Source organism: Oratosquilla oratoria, chromosome 9 (genome assembly GCF_046742065.1).
Source record: "Oratosquilla oratoria isolate Oo_2021 chromosome 9, ASM4674206v1, whole genome shotgun sequence".
NCBI lineage: Eukaryota > Metazoa > Arthropoda > Malacostraca > Stomatopoda > Squillidae > Oratosquilla > Oratosquilla oratoria.
The window spans coordinates 39,825,592-39,848,091 of record NC_134785.1 but is presented as its reverse complement, the minus strand read 5'-3'; the positions used below and the strand labels follow the sequence as shown (position 1 = coordinate 39,848,091).

Below are 22,500 nucleotides of genomic sequence, written 5' to 3'. Positions count from 1 at the left end.
ATAGGTAAGCGTGTAGTGGAGTGGAAGGAGGTTTCTTCAAGGTCAATGTGGATGAAGGTAAAGCTGGGAAGGGAGAAGTGGGTTTTTGTATATGCGTATGGGCTTGTACTGAGAAGAGCGTATAGGAAAGGGAGATGATTACGGAAAAATGTCAATGTAGTAGTATTGGGAGACCTTAATGCTAGGGTAGGAAATGACGGAGTGATTGGGAAGTATGGAGTTCCAGGTAAAAGTCGTAGTGGAGAGTTCATGGTGGAGATGTGTCTTGAGAGTTGATGATAGCAAATACAGTGTTTAGGAAGGAAGTCAAGCATAAGTACACATGGGAGAGGGTGGTGGATGGAAGGGTGGCAGATAAAGTGTTAATGGACTATATAGTGGTAACCAGGAGTATAGTAGGAAGAGTTAAGGATGTACATGTTCTAAGAGGAGAAAGTGGGGGAATATCAAATAATTTTTTGGTGGAAGGTAAGTTGAGAGTGGAGAATAGGTGGAGAAAGAGGAAAAGGGCAAAAGGTAGGGAGGTACTTAGAGTGAACTGCTTAAATGAGAAAAAAATGAAAAGGAGTACAAAAAGAAGTTGGGAAAGGAGTGGGAGGGTGTGAAGGATAGAGTAGAACTAGGAGTGGAGGAGGAATGGAGATGGTTCAAGGAGGGAGTCATAAGATGTGCAAAGATGGTGTGTGGAACAAGGAGGGCGGGAGGAAATAGAAGGAAGGGTAGTGAGTGGTGGGATGAGGAAGCAAAGAAGGGTGTAGAAGAAAAGAAGTGGGCTTTCATAGATTGGTTACAAATTAGGACGAGGGAATCTTATGAGAGGTACAAAGTAAAGAGAAGAGAAGTAAAGTATAAGATAAAGGAGGCATAGAGGAGAACAGATGTGAAATGGGGTAAGAGTATGACAGAAAATGTTGAAACCAATAAAAAGATGTTTTGGAAAGAAATTAAAAGAGGAAGAGGAGGCGAATCAAATAGAGAAGAAAAAGTAAAAGGTGCAGATGGAGATATGATAATGGAATAGAAGGCAGTGAGAGGAAGGTGAGCAGAGTATTTTAGGGAGTTGCTAAATGTGAAGGAGGATAGGGAGCGAAAGGTAGTTGCAGTGGGAAGCGCTAAGAAAATGTCCGTGATGAGTGAAAAAAATGGAAGATAGTTTGATCAAATCTAGTAAGGGAATAGATGTTAATCTCCATCAAGGTTTGTACAAATTAGATAGTTACATTTCTCATGAAATTTCAAAATCATTTAAATTGTAATATAAATTATGAGCAGTTGTCCCATACTTGTTGGTTACCGTCACGTGTATTTCTTCCACTACCTCTCCGAATGCCCTCTTCACTATGTCTCACTCGGTCATATATTCTGTACCTTGTTTCTTCTTTTTATAATTCCTTCTTTGTATCTGCACTGAAGATGTAATTATACGAAAGTGCTCTGCTTCGTTAGTTTACTTTTCCTAGTGGTTACTTACGCATTTGTGAACACACGCTCCTAGTGTTTTATTGCATACATATATATATATATATATAATATATATATATAAATATATGTATACATATAAATAAAAATATATATATATATATATATATATATATATATATATATATATATATATATATATATATATATATATATATATATGGAGGTGAGGTGGCAAAATGAAACGTTAAGGCTAGAGTATGGAGCTTTATTCAGAACCAGACGTTTCGACCTCTTGGGCCTCCCTCAGTGGACTGAATACAGAATAAGAATCAAAGCCCGTCAACAGCTTAAATTGTGATCTGTATGACCTCATCCGGTCTCGCTGTCCCACCACACTCGACAACTGCCAGCTGTGTGGACGTTTGAGCCCAGGACATGAACCCCTTACGAGAATTTGTTGTTTTCTCGGTGGCAATGTATGCAGCCTCCAAAGCTTTCCTTTTCTTTTTTCCCAGTTTCCTATGTAGAACGTGGGCTTCTTTCCAGTTTGGTAAATGATTTTCTTCATCGATATGAGCTACTAGGGCATTTGATGTTCTGCGATATTTCACATCCCTCTTGTGTTCTTCTAGTCCTTTGTCCATGCCGCGTCCTATCTCACCGATGTAAACTTTCTCACAGCCTGTATAAGGAATTCTATAAACAACACTTTTATTTTCTTGTAAATTCACTGTTTCTGGTAATCTCGCCAATTCTCTTTCCCGCTGATGTTACTATATTTATTCTGGTGTTCTTTGAAAAAACTACTAATTATTATTATCATATACATATATATATATATATATATATATATATATATATATTTATATATATATATACATATATATATATATATACATATATATATATATATGTATATATATTCATATATATATACTGTATATACATATATATACACATATATGTATATATACTATATATATATATACATATATATGTATATATATATATATATATATATATATATATATATATATATATATGGGTTGGACAAAATAATATGAACACCTGTCAACTACACAATATTTATTTATCAATACGGTGTTGGGGTCTGGCGATTGTGCAGGCCAGAGATGTTTGATGATATTCTGATGCTCTAAGAACCAAAGATTGAACCTTTTTGGAAGTGTGAATGGGCGCATTATCGTCTTGGAATATGGCCGTGTCTGGCAGCAAGACGCTCATCATAGTAAGAACCTTATTATTGAGGATGTAGAAATATTCATTCGCAGTCATCTGGCCTGTGATGTGAATGAGAGGACCAGCTGTATACCACGATATAGCCGCCCAACTCATAATGGAACCGCCCCCATGCTTGACTGTAGGAAGCAGGCAGTCCGGATCGTAGGCCTCTTTTGGGGTTCTTTATATATAAACCCTGTCGTCCTTAGGGAATAACGTGAACGTTGATTCATTGGACCATACCACATTCTTCCAATCATAAAGTGTCCAGGTTTTATGTTGGTGGCACCACTTCTTTCGCAGCTTAGCGTTGGCATCCGTTTCGAAATTGCACCCCTACCATGAATGTTAGCTTTGTGGAACTCCCGCCGTACTGTTTCCATCGACACATGATTCCTCAGGTATGTGTTGAGTTCTGCTGTTACTTTTATTCCGCTTTTGTTTTATGTTGTCTGGCCACAATCATTTTTAATGTTCGTCGGTCTCTGTCAGTTCAGCTGTTTTCGTCACCGACGCTCCCGCTAACCGGGCGCCAACGATTTGCCCTCTTTCGAAGTCTGAGAGATTACACATTACATCAGTCGTTTGTTGTAACCGTAGCAGACCAAAGCGTGTAATACACTAAAATATAACCCACGACACCTGTTACGCAAACTGCGCAATATATACCCGGCGGATTATTTACCCTGAAGCAGTGTTGCCAACATGCATCAAGGTGTACTATTTTGCGTGTTCATATTATTTTGTACAGCCCCTGTATATATATATATATATATATATATATATATATATATATATATATATATATTGTTATAGCCAACCGTGAATCGAATGCGACTTTCAAATCTCCCGCCTGCTACGATCAAAGTTTTGAAGCCGTCTCATCCAACGTTGTTCATACGTATGCCCAACGTACGCCATACGTTCGGCTTCGAAGCATGACCATGAATCGCCAAGCCACGCCCCCCTCGACTATATAAAAGTGACCATCCCCGAGCCGACCCTCTCTTATCTACTACCCCCTCTTATGGACTTCACCTTCCTGGTCTCACCCCTTCGACGCTGTTGATCGTTACACCACGTGTAAAGTTGCAAGTATTTGTGTAAACCATTATCATGGACTTAAGTTTTATTATTTGTTATATGTGTTTAGTTAGGAATGTATATTTATGTTAGATCTCCCAGTGAACTGTGAGTTGTATGTAAGAAATTGTTAAAACGGTAATTTTTTCTTTTTCTTTTGTCATAAATATAGATTATTTAAGTTTCGTGCAGACTTCCATATTAACCAACCTTCCTTATAACCTTGCTTACATCCCAGTCTTATATGAGCTGCTAATCGGAACGTACCGTAATCTACCTGTAATCTCTATACGTTCCACTTTGTTACGGGCTTGCTCCAGAACTTGAATTCGACTTACCCCTAGACTCGGAATTAGTTACATACATTCCATCAACTTAGGTCAAACCTAGCAAGCCCTTGACAATATATGTGTATATATATATATATATATATATATATATATATATATATATATGTGTGTGTGTGTGTGTGTGTATATATATATAAATGGAAATAAGCTCCACCGCAAGGACTCGAACCTTTGCCTTAGTGACTGCTTATTATGAAGTAAAGAGGATAGGTTTGAGCCAACCAGACTCTACAAAAGGAACGACCTATACTACGAACTGGTAGTTCACCGAGGACACTAGGTTAGCTCAGTCTCTATTCAAAGTTCACCGAGTGTTTATTATGGCGAGTCATCCAAGAAGTTATGTCATTGTAACAAATGAAAATAAGCTCCACCGCAAGGACTCGAACCTTTGCCTTAGCACATATATGTACATACATATATATATATATATATATATATATATATATACATATATATATATATATATATATATATATATATATATATAGTCACGTACCCAATGTTCACGTGTTTTCTTTCTTTCTTGTGGTGGTAGTAAGTTGCCGGCAAGCAAGCAGTTTTCACCCCCCCCCCCCGTTTATCGGCCAGCTGTGTAGACCAATTGACACACCCAGTAGGTCAACATTTTCAGATCAACCAGCGGTGGTCTTTCGTTAACCTTGCCCTCAGGTCAAGTAAGCCGTGAACGTTAGCATTGGGGCGCAAATATGCCAAGTTTTTTTTTTTTTTTTTTTTTTCATTTTATAATTTTTTTTTTATGTAATGTAACCAGATTTCCAACAACTTGTTTTTGTGTAGCACAGTTACCATATGTCAGTACGTTGCGACGTACTCGAATTTTTTATTGTATTTAGATGGTATTCGTATGGTAACATTTTCAATCGCCGGCAGACTGGCTGGACATGTGCTTCGGGCATGTCGAGTTACCGGTTAATTATCTTATTGTCCATTTTACTTTTTGTGTTAGTATTAAGGTTTTTTGTTGTTACGTGCATAATATTCTTGTGTGTGTAATTAATGGTTGTGTAAGTGATTAGGCTCTTGCTTGCTTTTCTTTTCCTCATCTCATTCGAGTCGAGAGCCAGCCGTTGTCTCCTTATCGGAGACTTTTTCTTTGAGGATATGTAGTGGTTTTTTTTTTTTTTTTTTTTTTTTATAGGAAATACATCCTATGTCTGGTGCGAGGTTTTGTTAGGATTGTGGGTTCATCCTTTTGGGATTTTTGAATTGGTGTGTCATACGAGCTTTTATCAATTCTATTCTCGTGGGTGACCCTTTTAATCTGTTTCCTCCACCTTTTTGTTTTTCCCATTACGTCCTGTGTATGGTGCGAGGTTTTGTTAAGATTATGGGTTCATCCTTTTGGTATTTTTAAATTGGTGTGTCATATGGGCTTTTATCAATTCTATTCTCGTGGGTGACCCTTTTAATCTGTTTCCTCCACCTTTTTGTTTTCCCATTACATCCTGTGTATGGTGCAAGGTTTTGTTAGATTTGTTGGTTCACCCTTTTGGGATTTTTGAATTGGTGTGTCATACGAGCTTTTATCAATTCTATTCTCGTGGGTGACCCTTTTAATCTGTTTCCTCCATCTTTTTTGTTTTTCCCATTACATCCTGTGTATAGTGCAAGGTTTTGTTAGATTTGTTGGTTCACCCTTTTGGGATTTTTGAATTGGCGTGTCATACGGGCTTTTGCCAATTGTTTCGTGGGTGACCTTTTTTTAGTCTGTTTCCTCCACCTTTTTGTTTTCCACGTACGTCCAGTGTAAGGTCCGTTTTTTTTTTTGTTTTTTTTATGTCTTTAATGACATTTTCATAATTACAAAATACGTCAAGCCCACTGACCCAGAGGACAAAATATCACTGACCATATACTACAAGACCCGAAAGACGTCACAACTTTTACTGAGAAACCGCCCTCCCAAACCGACACCGTCTTTATAAGAAAACCACGTCATTTACCAACACAATTGTACTGTTGAGAACTGTGGGTCTCAAACATACATCGGAATGACGAGGACAAAATTTACAAGACGATTAACTTGCCACCTACAACATGGAGCCATAAAGAATCACTATAAGACCAAACATAATACTTCCCTCACCCGCCAAATCTTAGAAGGAACAGCAATAATAGACAGAAAAAGAGACCCCACAGATTAGCATTTATTGAAGCAATTTACATAGCAGAATTAAAACCAGCCATGAACATACACAGCATAGACCTCCAGATTCTCCCACCCCAAAAGCGCATGTTATCTTTCCTAGTGATTCATGATGGCTATGAAGCAGCCAATCAGGAAGACCGCTTTACACGACACCATTCAAGCAAACAGAAACAAAATAATGTATAAACGTCACACACATACACCCAAACAATTAGCCTGAAGATGGTCTCCAGAGAAGACCGAAACGTTGTAACCACATACGGACAGTTACTCAGCAAACTAACAGTCCAACACCGTAAACTAGCAAGAGAAGTAGTTCTCAACAAAAAGATAAACAACAGCAATACTATTTAACCTCGTCTGTCAAAAAGAAAATATTCTTCCTGGATACACTAATATCTATATACATATACATATACATATATATATATATATATATATATATATATATATATATATATATATATATATATACAAATACCCCTCTGCCCAAAAGTCCACATAGTTGGTGGTTGGTGGGTGTGAGGTTAAGTGACTTAGGTGAGATCCAGGAAGTCCCGTCAGGTCACGACGGAAGGAGAAGCTCCAAAATAAAAGTTGTTAACGGATTGACGTCTTCTTCCAGCTTCAGTCTACCGAAGAGGACCTAGGAGGTCGAAACGTCTGGTTTGAGTAAAAATGCATACTCTAGCTTCAACGTTTCATTTGCTACCTTTCCTCCATAATTTGTCAATGTTTATATATATATATATATATATATATATATATATATGTATATATGTATATATATATATATATATATATGTATATATATAATATATATATACATATATATATGTGTGTGTTTGTGTGTGTGTGTGTGTGTGTGTGTGTGTGTGTGTGTGTGTGTGTGTGTGTGCGTGTGTGTGTTGTGTGCGTGTGTGTGGTGTGTGTGTGTGTATGTATAAATATATATACATATATATATATACATATATATATATATATATATAAATATATATATATATATATACACATGTAATGGAGTGGTTGGGAAGTGTGGAGTTCCAGGAAAGAATCGTAGTGGAGAGTTGATGGTGGAAATGTGTCTAGAAAGAGAGTTGATGATAGCAAATACAGTGTTTCGGAAGAAAGTCAAGCATAAGTACACATGGGAGAGGGTGGTGGAGGGAAGGGTGGTAGATAGAGCGCTAATGGATTATGTAGTGGTAAATAGGATTATGATAGGAAGAGTTAAGGATGTACATGTGCTAAGGGGAGAGGGTGGGGGAATATCAGATCATTTTTTGGTGGAAGGTAAGTTGAGAGTGGAGGATAGATGGAGAAAGAGGAAAGGGACAAAAGGTAGGGAGGTTCTTAGAGTGAACTCCTTGAATGAAAAGGAAAAGGAGAAGGAGTACGAAAAGATGCTGAAGGAGGAGTGGGAGGGAGTAAAGGATGGAGCAGAGATGGGTGTGGAGGGGGAATGGGGATGGTTCAAGGAGGGAGTCATAAAGTGTGCAAGGATGGTGTGTGGAACAAGAAGGACAGGGGGAAATAGAAGAAAGGGTAGTGAATGGTGGGATGAGGAAACAAAGAAGGTTGTAGAAGAGAAGAAGCGAGCATTCACAGATTGGTTACAAAAGAGGACGAGGGAGTCATATGAGACGTACAAAGAAAAGAACAGAGAAGTAAAGCAAAAGGTAAAGGAGGCAAAGAGGAGAGCAGATGTGAAATGGGGATAGAGTGTGACAGAAAATTTTTAAAGTAATAAAAAGATGTTTTTGAAAAATAAGAGAGGAAGAGAAGACCAATCAAGTAGTGAAGGAAACGTAAGAGGTGCAGATGGAGAGAAGAGAAGGCAGTACGAGGAAGATGGGCAGAATATTTTAGGGAGTTGCTAAATGTGAAGGAGGATAGGGAAGGAAAGATAGCTGCAGTGGGAAATGCGAAGAAAATGAGAGTGATGAGTGAGGAGAATGGAGGAGAAATAAGGAAGGATGAGGTGAAGGCAGGTGTTAAGATGATGAAAGCAGGTAAGGCACCTGGTCTGGATGGATGCCATGCAGAATGTCTGAAAAAGGGAGGTTCAGTGATGGTGGACTGGTTGGTGAGGTTATTTAATGTTTGCTGGAGAGAGGGTAGAGTACCGGAGGACTGGAGAAGTGCCTGTATAGTTCCTCTTTACAAGGGAAAAGGGGACAAGTGTGAATGTAGTAGTTTCAGAGGGATTAGCTTGTTAAGTGTAGTTGGGAAGGCTTATGGGAGGATCTTGATTGAGAGGATTAGGAGAGGAACAGAAGGAGTAATTGGTGAGGAACAGTGTGGATTTAGGACAGGTAGAGGTTGTGTAGATCAGATCTTTGTTGTAAGACAGATATGTGAGAAAGCTATAGGAAAGGGGAAGGATGTTTTTTTTGGGCTTTTATGGATCTGGAAAAGGCTTATGATAGGGTAGACAGAAAGGCACTGTGGGAGGTTATGCAAATTTATGGGATAGGAGGAAAGCTTCTAGGAGCTGTCAAGATTTTTTATGAGAGTAGTAGAGCTTGTGTCAGGATTAGAAATGGAGAGAGTGAGTGGTTTGAAGTAAAGGTGGGACTTCGTCAGGGATGCGTTATGTCGCCCTGGCTGTTCAACTTATACATGGATGGGGTGGTGCGAGAGGTGAATGCAAGGGTTGGGTCAGGGATTGGAGATGGTTAAAGAAAATGGAGAAAAGTGGGAGGTGAGCCAGCTGTTGTTTGCGGACGACACTGCGCTTGTGGCAGGGTCGGAGGAGGGATTGAGGAAGCTGATGGCAGAGTTTGGGAGAGTATGTGATAGAAGAAAGCTGAAGATAAATGTGGGTAAAAGTAAGGTGATGAGATGTACAAGGGGTGAAAGTGCCAGTAGACTGGAAGTGAACATTAAGGGAGAGCGACTGGAGGAAGTGGATAGTTTTAGATACTTGGGTGCAAGTGTAGCAGGAAAAGGTGGAGTGAAGGTGGAGGTAGAATGTAGATTGAGAGAAGCGAGTAAATGCCTTGGTGGATTAAAGAGTGTAATGAGGAATAGACATTTAGGAATGGATGCGAAGAGGAGACTGTATGAAGGAGTGATTGTGCAAACAGCACTGTATGGGGCAGAAACGTGGAACATAAGAGAAGAAGAGAGAAGGAGTTTGAATGTGTTTGAGATGAGGTGTCTGAGAAGTATGGTGGGGGTTACTAGGCTGGATAGAGTGAGAAATGAGGAGGTGAGGAGGAGAACAGGGGTGAAAAAGGAGCTGGGAGATAGGGTTGATGAAAGAATATTAGGATGGTTTGGACACATGGAAAGAATGAGTGAAGAAAGACTAGTAAAAAGAGGTATGGAAGGCAGATGTGGAGGGAGTGAACATGAGGGGACGTCCTAGGATGAGTTGGATGGATGGGGTGAAGGGGGCTTTGGGGAAGAGGGGAATGTCTGTTGAGGAAGGAAGGGAGAGGACGGAAGACAGAGGTGAGTGGACAATGGTTGTATATGGATGATGTTGTGATTGCATGAGGAGGAATGGGCGGGGGGGGGTGGGGGTGAGGTAGTATGTGTGAGTAAATTTTGACGCAGCCCGAAGGGATTTCTCCCCGTCCTCTCCTTATATGCAAGGGGGGACGGAGAGGGGGGGTCGCCGATTAAATGAAGCGGCCTTGCTGTGGATGTGCTGTGTCTTGCGACACTGCTTCTGACCCAGGGCGGTGGGCAAGGTGCAGGGATGACCCGTCATCCAGGAGGTGCTCAGATGAGAGGGAGGGTGGGAGGGGTGTGGAGTGTATTTAGGGATGAAATGGGTGGGAGTGTTTTTATGCCTTTCCCTTTTTGGCTACCTCCCTTGAAAGGGGGAAAAAGCCTTGGTATATGTATGTATGTATATATATATATATGTATGTAATACATATATATATATATATATATATATATATATCAGTGTACACACACACACACACACACACACATATATATATATATATATATATATATATATATATATATATATATATATATAAATATATATATAAATATATACATATATATATAACACTCCACCTCCCCAAGGTTCCTCCTGATCTCGCCACTCTATTAGTCGGCATCACTGAAGGCGAGAACGTCACCTGGAAACAAAGACCAATAAGCCTTAACGCCAAGCCCAGGAATTTATTTGTTTTTGCAGAGGTTTGCGTTTAATCAGGTTGGAAAACTTGCAGCCATGTTGGTGCCTGGTTGCCTGGCTGTTTTCATCCTTGCTCTGGCTGCGGCGGGGGAGGGAGAGGAAGGAGACGCACTGGAAATCTTCTCGAAGGGGAAGGGAAGGGGTAGGGGCGGTATTGTGGTGGCTGTGACGCCACCATCAGGTGAGGCGTGGCTGGCTGACCATGGTGATGGTGGCGGTGGTGGTAGGGGGTCTTTGGTGATAATATACAACGTAGCGAGATGATGTTCAATTTTGTATGATGAAGCAATAGGACTACAGTCCTAGATACTGCTTTGTCGCTTTAGTCCATTCTGATACAAGATGATGGCATCAGTAAGCAGGACGCTGACAAAGGCGATGACGGTGGCTTTAGGTTGCAGAAAGACTGCATCAGAGATATCAGGGCACTTGTAAGAGAGGAGCGGTTGTGTCGTATGACAAGAAACGGCGATTTGGTCGTGGTTGTGATGTGTTGTTGTTATAGGCAATATTTTACCACAGCTTTTATCCTCATGGGCAATCTCGCGCTGTGGTTCTGATGTACTCCCATGCTACTTAACAAGTGGATGATTTGCTCCGCACGCACGCATGCAAGCGCACTGAAATAACCCTCTTATTATTTGTTGTTGTTGTTGCTCTACTAACTTCTTACATCGCATCCCGTCTTTTCTTCCTCTTTTTTTGTAAAATCTTTAATATTTTTCTAACTCCCTTTGGCTATTTCCTTATTCTTCCATACGTCCATCACCCCTTTCATTCCCTCGTTTCCTCTCCATCTACTTTTATTCCTAACTCTCGTATACGTCCCTGTTCCTCCTACTCCTTTCACTCTATCACAACTAGTCTCTCCTTTTTACCTTTTGCTTTTACCTCATCTCTGCAACATTTTCTCCTCCTCCTTCTTCCCACTTTCCTCTCTGATTTTTCTCTCCTCCCTTTGGCATCCGCCCGTCTTGGAGTCTCTCGCAAAGGCGAGTTTCAAGGCACCTGGACGTTCTTCCACTACATCAACCACTTCGATTTTGAAATGCTCTAGCTCTTCGTTCTTTTCTCTCAGAAGTGACCTTCGTCAGACATTTATTTATTCGTTTATTTTTATCTATTAACCTATTAACCTTATTTGTTTGTTGATCTATTTTTATAAATATTCTATTTTTTCACCGATCTTTTAGACAAACTATCCGAGATCAGATAAAATTTACCATCTACTTTCCTTTTCTCCTCTCTTCCTTCTCTTTTATTACTTGCGTCCCATTCCTCCGCCCCCTTCCCCTTCCGCAGGAGCCCCCCTCCTCTTCTTCCTATCTTCCTTCTCCTCAGATTTCCCCCTACCAGTCCCACCCCGAAAGCTCCCATCTTTTTCAGTGACACCTTTCCAGGTCCCATTAAGGGAACCGTCGTTCCCATTTCTCTGTAGGATATCTTCGGACTCTTCCTCCTTCCCAACATCCCATACACCTCCTCTCTCTCTCTCTCTCTCTCTCTCTCTCTCTCTCTCTCTCTCTCTCTCTCTCTCTCTCTCTCTCTCTCTCTCTCTCTCTCTCCCAGCAACTATTTGTGAGTACTCTTAATTATCTCGTTCTTGAAGATATCGATACACCTCACAGATATATACACTTCACATCCCTGTCGACCCCCTACGGGCCAGAACCACGCATTTTTATTTTATGGTTAACGATTCATCTTTTCACAAGGAGAGATACTGTTCACTTTTAACGTGAACTAGTCCTCGTTTCTGTTATCCTTCTTTACGACTCCACCTCAAAGACAGAAACGCTGGTGATAGACGTGAACTCCTCCCCCTCTTTTCTCATTTGCCCTCTTGAATCCTCCCCCTCCTTATCCCACCACCCCCCACCCCCACCCGTCACCTTCTGTTCCCACGTCTCCTCCCCTCAGCGGGGCCCGTACCCTCCCTGCCCACCCCTTAAATAGCGCGGGGAGATTCTATATTCGAAATAGTGACGTCATGTCGTCCCCCTGTAACCGAATTTTAATGTATTTTCTCGCAACCGCCTTCTCTTCTTCTCGCTCCCTTCCTTGCCCCCAGTTTACCTTCTCCCCCGCAAGAGGCTCCCATCGCTCTGTCGCTTCCGTCCACACGCGCTCGAGAATGCGCTCAGTTATGCAGGCCAGTCGTCAGGCAACGAAAAGTTACACAAAGGATTACAAAAGCGGAGCATCCCGACAGGAGACCTTTTGGTTCATATCTAGGTCGGATGCGAAAAAATCATAATAATGATAGATAAATAAATGAATGAATAAAAAACATAACAATGTAAATGATAAATAAAATACATAAATAAAAGCATAGGTGTAGTTAAATATAGGTATAGTTAAATAATAAATAAACAGGTAAATAGTAAATAATAATAAATTGACATATAACTAATAATAAATGAGAATCAAGCAAATAATAATAAACAAACGGACAAATGGTAACAAAACAAATAAACAAATAATATAAAACAATAGAGAATTTTTGTGCACACGAATGTCTGATAATGATGACGATGACGACGACGACGACGATGATGATGACAATAATAACAATAAAATAATAATAACGGTGATAAAAGTAATAATAATAACAAGAATAATAACAATAATATTAATAATAGAAAATAAAGATAAAAAAGAAAGAAATATCTAGGTTTCACTCCATATTCATTAAGATAAATACCAAAGCCTTCCTATTCATTTGTTTATAAATTCATTTATACTTATCAATTCACTTTTGTATTCTCCCATTCACACACACACACACACACACACACACACACACACACACACAAACACACACACACACATGCACACACACACACACACACAAACACACACATGCACACACATGCACACACACACACACACACACACACACACACACACACACACACACACACACACACACACACACACACACACACACACACACACACACACACACTTGCTGGACTTGAGACTGAAAAAATGGTACATAAAAAAAATGGAAACTTAAACCAAAAAAAGAAAAGAAAACATGAAACTAAAAGTGGCATATACAAATATTGATGGCATGATCTCTGGAATCAATTAACTGAATGACCATCTAGAAATAAAAAACCTGACATTATGGGAATTGTAGAAACAAAACTGAAAGGACCTCTATCAACAAGCATAGTGGGACAAGGTCTATACAACCACCGGGTGAAAAATAGAACAGACAAGCAGGGAGGATGTGTTATGATATTGACCAAAATTGGTCTAAATGTGACCAAGATTAATAAAGGCCAAGGCAATGTAGAATTAATCATGATAAAAATTGTAAACAAAAAGATGAAAAGCAGAAAATTTGTAGCAGTGTATGTACCACCAAAAAAAAAGGCTTGGTCGGATAGCGAACATTCTAAATTACTGGAAAACACAATGAATGTGCTAAACGAGTTACTAAGAGAGGGTGGAAACATAGTAATCATGGGCGATTTTAATGCAAAGGATATAATCTGGGAAGAAATAATAGTAAAAGGGGGAGAAGAACTTTGGAGCAACATTCTACTGGATATGACCATCGAATACACCCTAACACAATGGGTTAAGGAAAATATTAGATATAGAAATAATGAGGAACCGTCGAAACTAGGCTTGATATTAACTTCTGAACCAGATATTGTGAACAAAATGGAGACTAGAAACAGGAGAGACAAAGCCTGAAAAAATGGAAAAAAAGACAAAAAAGCATCCAAATGGCAAACATATAAAAAACTTAGGAACGAATATGTGAATATACGCAGGAAAGAAAAAATAAATTATGAAAAAGATGTTATAGACAAATGTAAGAATTAACCTAAACTCTTTTACAGATATATGAATGAAAAACTAACGAATAAACATGAAATAGTGAAATTGCGTGAAGGATATAAAGAATATATAAATAACACAGAAATGGCAGAAGTTATGATCAGACATTTCAGGTCTGTTTTTACAATTGAGAGCTCACAATTTTGGAAAGATGGACAACAAGAAAGATCACCCAAAATGAAAGAAATAAAGGTAACACAGAAAGAAATAAGAGACCAAATAAAAAACCTAGATGTCAGGAAATCGCATGGACTGGATGGAATTGCAAATTGGATACTGAAAGAGTGTATAGACGAACTGACAGACAAATTATACAAGATAACAGACTTCTCACTCAGAGAAAGAAAGGTACCGCAAGATTGGAAAGATGCAAATATAGTACCAATATATAAAGGAGGAAATAGGGAAGATCCTACAAACTTCAGACCGGTATCCCTTACAAGCATAGTAGCAAAAATATACGAAAAATCATCAGAAACAAATGGACCAAACACTTGGAAGAAAATAAAATAATAAACCCTGAACAATTTGGCTTTAGAAGTGGAAGATCGTGTACCACAAACCTAATTTGCTTTTACTCAAGATTAATTGAGATAATAGAGAGATAACTGGGCAGACTGCGCCTTCTTGGACTTGCAGAAGGCATTTGACAAAGTACCACATAAAAAATTAATAAAAAAAAAATGAAATAATAGGAGGAATACAAGGTAAGCTACTGGAATGGATGAAGGATTTCTTACTTGGGAAAAAATGAGAGTGGTACTTAGAGACAAAATTCGAACTGGGAAGATGTGAAGAGTGGCGTCCCGCAAGGCTCTGTATTGGCTCCTTTAATGTTTGCCATATATATAAATGATATAGATGAGGGAGTAAATTGCTACATGAACTTCTTTGCTGACGATACCAAATTACTCAAGAGAGTAAGAACAGAAAAAGATTTCAGCTCACTACAAGAAGACCTAGACAAAATATGGGAATGGAGTAAGAGATGTGAGACGAACTTCAACATTAAGAAATGTAGTATCATAGAATTTGGAAAAAATAAAAATAGTGTATTAGGTCAATATAAAATTGGAAACAAGGAAGTCAAAAAAGTCGATTCAGAAAGGGACCTGGGAGTAATCATCTCAGGTGACTTGACACCTGATAAACATGTCAAAATATTATTTGGAGAGACTTTTAACTTATTAAGATCAATGAAAGTGGCCTTCGACTACATGGATGAGGAGATGACTAAAAAAAATAGTGGTTACACTGATAAGACCTAAACTAGAATATGCTGCAACACTGTGGGCACCTAGCACACAAAAGAACATAAGAAAATTAGAAAGAATCCAAAGAGCAGCGGCAAAAATGGCACCTACACTATCAAATTTGACATACGAACAAAGATTGGAGAAATTATATCTATCAACACTGGAACAGAGAAGAGAAAGAGGTGATTTGTTGACAATTTACAGAATTATGAAGGGTATGGAAATTCTCGATAGAGACGACTTATTAAAGTGGGACAGAAGAAAAACAAGAGGACACGAAAAGAAGCTAAAGAAGGGCAGTTAAAGAAGATACCTGAAAAAAATAGCTTCCCATATAGAGTAATTGATATCTGGAACAAACTAAATGGAGAAACAGTGAGTGCCAAAATTATACACGATTTTAAGAATAAACTGGACGCGGAGAGATACGAAAACGGTCACTACGAGCATAGCTCTCGTCTCGTAAAATGCAACTAGGTAAATACACACACACACACACACACACACACACACACACACACACACACACACACACACACACACACACATATATATATATATATATATATATATATATATATATATATATATATATACCAACCACAATGCACTTTAATTCTAAGCCATCAAAGGCCGACACGCAGAAATTGAAATGCGGTACCTCACTTGTCATGAGGATGCTGGGTTCGAGTCCTTGGCATTACCGCATTTCAATTTCTGCACGTCAGCCTTTGATGACTTAGAATTAAAGTGCATTGTGGCTGTTAAAATGTATCTCTAATCACTGGGACCCATTCAGTGTTGTGCATATATATATATATATATATATATATATATATATATATATATATATATATATATGTATATATATATATATATATATATACACATATATATATATATTATATATATGTATATATATATATATATATATATATATATATATATATGCAATGAAAACACTAGTTTACACTGAAGATGTAATATACGAAAGCGCTCCGCTCCGTTTGTTTATTTTCTAAAGTGGTTACCTTGCATTTATAAAACACATGTTCCCATTGTTTTTATTGCATATATATATATATATATATATATATATATATATATATATATATATACTGTATATATATATACATATCTGGGGCTCTTCTTTTTATTTTCTTTTAAGTGATCCATTCATCATCAGCTATCCAGCCTCACCATGGACCTAAAGGTATCCTGTGTGCACTCACTTTAATGGAAAACTTCCAGGGTTTGCCTATGTAGACAGATAAAGGTAACGGGCCCATCGCTCGCCACCACAAACGCCGCATCTTGAAGGCCCGGAATCTGAGTTTCAAGAACGACCCTGCGTACTGTGAAAGGAGCCCAAGGCCAATTCCAAAAGCCATCATTAGGTATACTTGAGGAGGGACAATTATCCCATCACTCGAACGAGCTCCCCCTCAGCCTTTTACCCCCCCCCTCCTCAACCTCCGTCCCCAAACGACGAACTGGCTGGAAGACCGTACCTCTCTTCAACACCCCCATTTCTCACCCAGAATGAAGTACCAATTGCTTAAGTTTTATATTATTAATGTTTTGGGGACCTTAGTGACACCCCTGAGGACAATAGTTACGTAGCGTTATTTTGTAATTAGAGACTAATTCTCAGTGAAAGGAGGAAGCTTCTCACTTGAACATTTACTGTCTTTCCTCTCTGCTGCCTTTCTTAAATCACTCCTTTACCACCTCAGCGTCTCCATCCCTTTAGGGCCATGGTGTCCCCAAAGAGAGAAGCGCTGGTTATTGTCTACGTGATACAATATCCCCCTTCTAGCCCACACGTCACGTTGCTCTACATGTCGCAAAAGATACACCAACACGGGTAAGGCATCACACACATTCAATGACCACAACATATCAGGGGAGGAGGATATCGGGCGGGAGGAACCCCGAAAGGAGGACGATCAGTCTCCTCGTTAACTCTGGTGTCACAGCCCACTGACACTGCGGGTTAATCAACAACAACCACAAGAACCACAACAACAGCACACGGTACATCCTTTCCCCATTCTCACTCCTTCCTCTTCCCATCTTTCTCTTTAAAAAGCGGCAGCAAACCGAATCACCATCAGTTCAAATGTGTACCAAAATACCCTTTCCCCCTCATAAGATTTATTTCATGTTTTAGAAAACAAAAAACTTCTGAATATTTTTTAACAAAATTAATGAACGATCGACAGTTCCTCAGTTCGAAAACGGCAGTCATTTTTATCCCGCGAACTGAATCTTAATGAAAAACGTAAAAAAAATAATTAACAATGAAAACAATGACTGAAATATTTCTTTTCTTTTCGTCCTCAAAATGTTATATACGAGGTGACGCAGGGTCATACAAATACTGGAGAAAAATATATAGGGTACAAATACACAAACACACACACACACACATTATATATATATATATATATATATATATATATATACATATGTGTATATATATATATATATATTATCAACCACAATGCACTTTAATTCTAAGCCATCAATATCGGAAGAACCGTGGAGGCACATGCAGAAACTGAAACGTGGTACGCCCGAAGATTCGAACCTACGGCCAGCACGTGACCAGTGCTAGCGGTGACTTAGACCATTACACCATCTCTCTTGATGGTGTAATGGTCGGGCGTACCACGTTTCAATTTCTGCATGTGCCTCCACGGTTCTTCCGATGTTGATGGCTTAGAATTAAAGTGCATTGTGGTTGATAAAAATGTATCTCTAGTCACTGGGACCCATTCAGTGTTGTACACACACACACACACACACACACACACACACACACACACACACACACATATATATATATATATATATATATATATATATATATATATATATATATATATACATATATATATACATATATATATATACATACATATATATATATATATATATATATATATATATATATACCCAATTATGGTTTTTTATGTTCTGTCTATAGTATAGGAAGCAGTATAATAGAGTGAGTGTCATCACTTTTTTAGGATTATAACAACGATTAGCCATCCCACCGGTCTCACCTGTGACACTTCGGGATGGCTAATTTAGGGAAAGAGCGCTGCTACGTATCATAAAATATTTTTAAATCGTTGCTATAATCTTAAAAAGTGATACTTATTGCACTATATAGCTTCCTTTACTATACAAAGTGATCAATTAGCACATTGATGTGAAATGAAAGGCATGTACTAAGGTTGATTTGGCAGAATGGCTGCTAGTAGTGAATCACGACGTATGACACTGAACGGACACCTTGGAGCGCACAGGTTATACTGTAGTTCGCATTTTTTTTTTTCAAGATCAAATATTCTTTTGTCAGGTGAAATTTTAAGTCTCAGACAGACCCATCAATACATCTGTTGCCCCTGGTCTCTCTTGCAGAAGACTCACGGCCTTCAGGTAACCGGGAACAGTCTCCCTTCAGACAGACCCTTGAACTAATTTCGTCCTTTTTATCCACAAACACCAAGTTGGTGCCTCTCCCCTTGTGGACCACCAACTCCACGATTACACACACACACACACACACACACATATATATAATATATATATATATATATATATATATGTGTATATATATGTGAATATACTGTATATGTATATATATATACATATATATATAATATATATATATATATATATATATATATATATATACATATATATATATATATATATATATCAGAGGCGACTCCAGGTCATCGACGTCACTCGGGCTCATCACAGATTTCGCCTAAGACACATGCATAAATGAAGGTAAGAGACGTAATGCACACCGTAGACTTTTACCTCTACCAAGCTAATACGTATTAGCCCGAGTTACTGGACAGTTTTCCGTTCTTTTAAGAATATTGTATAATTTAAATCTTTCTTACATTAGAATTTAAATCCTAAGGTCTGTAGAAATCTATTGTTTCAGGGAAACATTGAATTTGAATTACTTTTAATTCTTATAATTATAGATAACAACTTGGGCCGGTAAGCTCTGAGCCCGAGCGCATCATCAACTCAAGAGATGCCAGTTAGTCTTTTACCCAGCTTACCAAGCTAATTTGTATTAGCCCGAGTTACTGGACAGTTTTCCGTTCCTTTAAGAATATTGTAGAATTGAGATCTTTCATACATTGGAATTTAAATCCTAAGCTCTGTAGAAATCTATTGTTTCAAGGAAACATAGAATTTGAATTACTTTTAAATTCTTACAATTATAGATAACAACAAGGCTGTAAGCTTAGAGCTCGAGCGGCGGAGGCAGGGTCCGGAAAAGCTCTGATTGGCCGAGCCGAGAAGCAGCTCGACTATCATTGGGTGACGAGTCAGGCGCGTTATATAGGAGCAATATCTATATTCTAACACAGCCCACCTAGAGTAGACGAATCCCAGACGCTGAACGAAAATATATGAACTGTGGCCAGGCGAAATAAATGGAGCCCGAGCTAACTGGCTGTAATTATATGTTCATTTTAGAAAATCTAATACTCGGGCTAAGCCCGAGTAGCCTGACGGCCGGAGTCGCCACTGATATATATATATATATATATATATATATATATATATATATTTATAATATATATATATATGTATGTATATTTTTCATGTGTGACTTTTTGTCCTTCACCGGTTCCTTTCCTATTGTAATATTTCGTGTCATCTTGTGCTATGCCAGTTCCTTTCCTAGTGTTTAATTTTGTGACATCTCACACCTTGCCTGTTCCTTTCCTAGTGTATAATCTTGTTATTTTTAAACCTCTTTGTAATACAACTATTTCTGTATTCCCCTGAAGATGTGAATTACACGAAAGCGCTTGGGATATACTGTTTTCTTCCGATTTCCTTAGTGGTTACCAGCAAAATTTGTGGATCACGTGTTGTTAATAGTGATCTTTCTGCATATATGTATATATATATATATATATATATATATATATATATATATATAGATAGATAGATAGATAAATAAAACAAAAAGAAATAACTAACAGACATAGTTCTGACTAAAGTATACTCCCGTAATCTCTAAAATACGATATCTAATCAAACTTCGCAATTCTATGATTGACAAGAACTCAGGCATCGAACCTTACATATTTTCATTTATCATCTTTCTTCGAGATAATCCGGTGTCTCCATATAATAAAGCAGACTTGAATGTGAGCGGGTGTTGCTGACCCCCCCCCAATATATATATATATATATATATATATATGTATATATATATATATATATATATATATATATATATATATATATATATATATATATATATATATATAAATCTTCCTCTGTTCTCCGTTGTCAAGGATCCAGTCTTCCCGTCCTTATTGCTCTCCTCGCCTAGAGAACAGCTCCGGGTCTCTTTAGTTACACTGCGAAAATAGAACATACCCATGGGCGCATGGTAGGGGTATCATCCATGCATAAGCGCATGGGGTTGCGGAATGCTTTCCCAACCTCGAATCCCACTGCACCACAAACACCTACTCGACAAACCCTATTAGTCTCGTTAGTGAAACCTCGTTTATGCCACATCAGTTATTTTCTTCCTAAATCGATAAAAAAAAAAACAGAGGTATTAGGAAATGGGAAAATAATGTTGGTGCAAAAACACTTGACAGAAGAGGCGGAGGAAAAAATAAACAATTGCGGAAGATTGGCGACATGACGTCACACTATCGACAGAAGATGATCGTCTACGTTCGAATCATATGATATCAACACGAAGAATCTATTTCTAGCATTTAATGGCTTCAACAAACACTGATTAAAAGATGATAATATTCTATGTGTAACGCCACCTTCGGCATATATCTGCTGCACATCGTTCACATAATAGTGGCTGTTCCTGAGGTTTTGCCTCCCTCTCCCTCCCAGAGCGGCCGGCATTGCTACCACGACTTTTTTTTTTTTTTTTTTCACCCGTACAATAACTTCAATAATAAACAAAGGAATCATAATGTTGAGAAATATACGTTATGTAATGTGCTAGGTATCTTTATTTCAAGTGTGTACCAAGGCAATATAAGCGGTATGTACGAACGAGTACACACGCACACATAATACATATACATAAATGAAATACTACTTTTACCAGAAAACACTCATCTCTAATCGTGTCTGAGGGTTCCTTATTACGCCTTCATATAAATAGATACATTATACATAAGACTGCAGATACAAGTACGTACGTGCACACACACACGCGCACGCATCTACACGTACACACACACACACACACACACACACACACACACACACACACACACACACACACACACACATACACACACATATGCGCGCGCACACACACACAGGCACATGTGCAGTCGCGTTGGTGTCAAGCTTGGCACCAGGTGCAATACGGTCTAACAATACCAATTGTCTAACAATGAGGATGACAACGACGACGACGACAACGACGACATACTTGACCCTGATGAAGGAGGCGACAAAACACCTTCAGGGGTCCTGACTTGACAACATCTCCCTCCCACCTTGCTAACAACAATTCGTCGACAAATAGTTTGTCTGGAAGTGCCTTCCGGTGAGCATAGTGCACGCACCGACACACATGCGCGCGCACACACACACACACACACACACACACACACACACACACACGCACGCACACACACACACGCACACACAATCTACACAAACACACACAATCTAGACACATACATACACACCCATAGACACGAACACACGAGTACACACACACGCGCGCGCGCGCACCTCCTAATATCAAAAATAAGCCTTTAGAAAACATAGAATATTAGAGAGTGCTTCTGGTCTCTGAAATTTCCTAGATTTCGGAACCTCCCTAGCCCAAAACGGGAGGCCTCAGAATTTTGGAGATGGCACCACCCACCTCCCCGTATGTGCGGAGAACGGCTTTCG

General features: G+C 38.7%; 1 protein-coding gene across 3 annotated transcripts in view; it reads right to left on the bottom strand.

Annotated features, from left to right (window-relative positions):
• IA-2 (tyrosine phosphatase IA-2) overlaps nucleotides 1–22,500 on the bottom strand; it is a 737,060-nt gene that overhangs the window by 628,104 nt on the left and 86,456 nt on the right. The window lies entirely within an intron of this gene.